Genomic DNA, 2657 nt, shown 5'->3' with positions numbered 1-2657 from the left:
AAAAATCAATATGATATGACACAAGATTATTAAAATGCTTACTAATATTCTTACATGTAAGTGTACATTCAGCTTTATACAGCATCACATAGCTAAACCTACTTTTATTTTCATGGTCCTTCTTTTCTTCAGATTCACCTAGTATTTAAAAAAGTAAAAATCATTTGTAACGATGAACATCAAATTCACAGGAAGCACAATAACAAAAAATTAATCATGTCCTTTAAAAAAGAGATACGTTTTAAGGGGAATAACTTCAATTGACAATTATCTCTATCAATAACTTACAGTTGTCATAAGTTATAAAGTCGGAAAATTGTTTCTTTTTTTGTCTTCTCTTCTCTTCTGGCCACCCCCATCAGAATCCAGACAGGTTGTAATGTCATAGTTTTCACACTTCCCATAATCCTCTGAAAGAACAATTTATTTTAGATGGTGAAATTTTCATAACAAATTGTTTTGAACATAAAAACGTCATTTAGGAACCTCAAAGTTAATTTATATATTTATAAAGCCAATGTTACAAAGTATTATTTTTTGCATTCTCATCAACATGCTCTGTGGAGGTAAAAAAAAAAATTGGTCTGTATATACCAGACTGATGTGTTACTTTGATGAGCTTAAACTTCCTACAAGTGTCTTGGGTTTTTTCTCTTTCTTTGCCATTAAGGCATTAACCCCTGGTGGCCACATTACAAATCCTCCCCTAACCCATGATGAAGGCATCACTCCTTCCAGATCTTGGTCCCTTTCAAGCCACACAACTCTGGACCACATTCTTTGAGGAGGGCGACCTGGTATACATGCTAGATACTGCAACTGTTAAGGGCAAGTGTCGGAAGTTGAGCCCGTCCTGGAAGGGCTCCGGAATCATCCTCAAGAGGCTGTCCACTTTACCCTGTGAAAACTAAGACAGCCGTGATGGTGGCCAACCACAACCGCCTTAAGAATTGTAACGACAGGGATATCACCTTGTGGCTGGCCACGTATTGGAAGAAGTGTGGGGGAGGTTGACAATGTGATTAACGATCTGATGAACATTGCAAGGCGCAAGGCTCGAGTTCTCCGATTCCACCGAAAAGTCGCCAGAAACTTCTACAGACATTGAGCTTTATTGCCTTTGTCATCGGCCTGATGATGGAAGACTAATGGTCCAGTGCGATTGCTGGTCAGAGGATGTCACCACCATGGATATGTCCGTCTTGTATAGAGGGAGTGGTAATTAACCGAGTCTGTTTGTTTTTTAGAAGCATCGATCACGAGGAGGAAGCCGCCCCGCCGGCCTAACCATTTCCGGGGGCCGCGGGGAATCCCCAGAGGCGAAGAGGCTCACGAGGGCACATTTCTATTTGTCCATTCTTGGGTGTCACATAAGGAGCCGGACAATGCGGGGCCATGCTACCTTGACACACCTCCATCCCGTGTTCCGGAGGTCTCTGCCCCCCGAGGTGGGGGCCAGCCTCCGGTACAGAGTATTACTATGGTTGGCCCATCATCTACTGGGAGAGGGAGAAGAGAGCGATCAAGAACTTTGAGCGATCGAAGTTCGAGCCATCGAGAGTTACCTGTATCTTTTTTACAGAAACAGAAAAACGACCATGTTTTATGGAGGTGTACCAAACGGTCCAAGACTATCAACTGCCCCGCCACAATCATCCAGGATGGAGATGATTACAGACTAGGGCAAAAGCAGCACATCCATGCAGGGGACTCGGGATCTAACATTGCACTGAGGATAAAAGCAGAGGTATATTAAATTGAAAATTAGATCATGATTTTTTATTGACCTAAGTGATTAATAATAAATATATGATCTGTAACCTGAACAAATTGTGAAAAATCACCAACCACAATATATTTTATTTCACAATATTATGAACGTTCAAATTTAATTTCCATATATAATGTACTGTGCCACATAGATATATGACAAAATGAGATAAATTTCATTGGAATTTGATTTATTGCAAACATAGCGAAATTTCACCTTTGTAAAAAAGTATTCAGTAAGTTTGTTAGTAAAAACGCCAAAACCTTCTTTTTTATATCATAACAAATAATAATTAAGCAATCAATATTATTAAAGGTCAAACAGCAGGCCAAACAAGCTAAATTTGAGGAGAGAATTTCGTCCATTGTGGAAAAAGCCATTACGACCCATGGAGATAAATCGGCACCAGCTGGCAGCAGGCCAAACCCAGGGTACCTGGTTAGAATCGCCAACAGAGTTCGATAGATGGACAGACCCAAATACCCATCTGATCTGCATGACGAGGTGGGTTACAGTGAGAAAAGCATAACCAATGTTATCCAATAATTATATGCATTACTCAATTAAGATCAGACAAGACATATCTTTTACCATTATCTTTCACCACAAGATGAAATTAAATTTAATAATTGTTACATTACAGTCATTTCGTGCATATCTTTTACAATAGTATGCTATCATATGATATGAGATTTGTATGCTATGCTATATGATTTAGAAGCTATGATATGAGATTTGTATGCTGTGCTATGCGAAATTAAAATGAAGGGCTTAATGAAATGGTATACAATGCTTTGCTATCGTATGCTATGATATTTGAACAAAAACGCCTCCATACACAGATAAATTCCACACATTTCAAACTAAAATAATAAGTAGCCAATGT

The 2657-nt window shown here is 39.0% G+C and overlaps 1 pseudogene; it reads left to right on the top strand.

Annotated features, from left to right (window-relative positions):
- Positions 1–684: 684 nt before the first annotated feature.
- LOC128171351 (uncharacterized) lies at positions 685–2383 on the top strand (annotated as a pseudogene).
- Positions 2384–2657: the final 274 nt, after the last annotated feature.

The sequence above is a fragment of the Crassostrea angulata genome, chromosome 2, assembly GCF_025612915.1.
Source record: "Crassostrea angulata isolate pt1a10 chromosome 2, ASM2561291v2, whole genome shotgun sequence".
In the NCBI taxonomy this organism is placed as follows: domain Eukaryota; kingdom Metazoa; phylum Mollusca; class Bivalvia; order Ostreida; family Ostreidae; genus Magallana; species Magallana angulata.
Note: the sequence above shows the minus strand (reverse complement) of the source record. Positions and strands in the feature narration are given on the sequence as shown.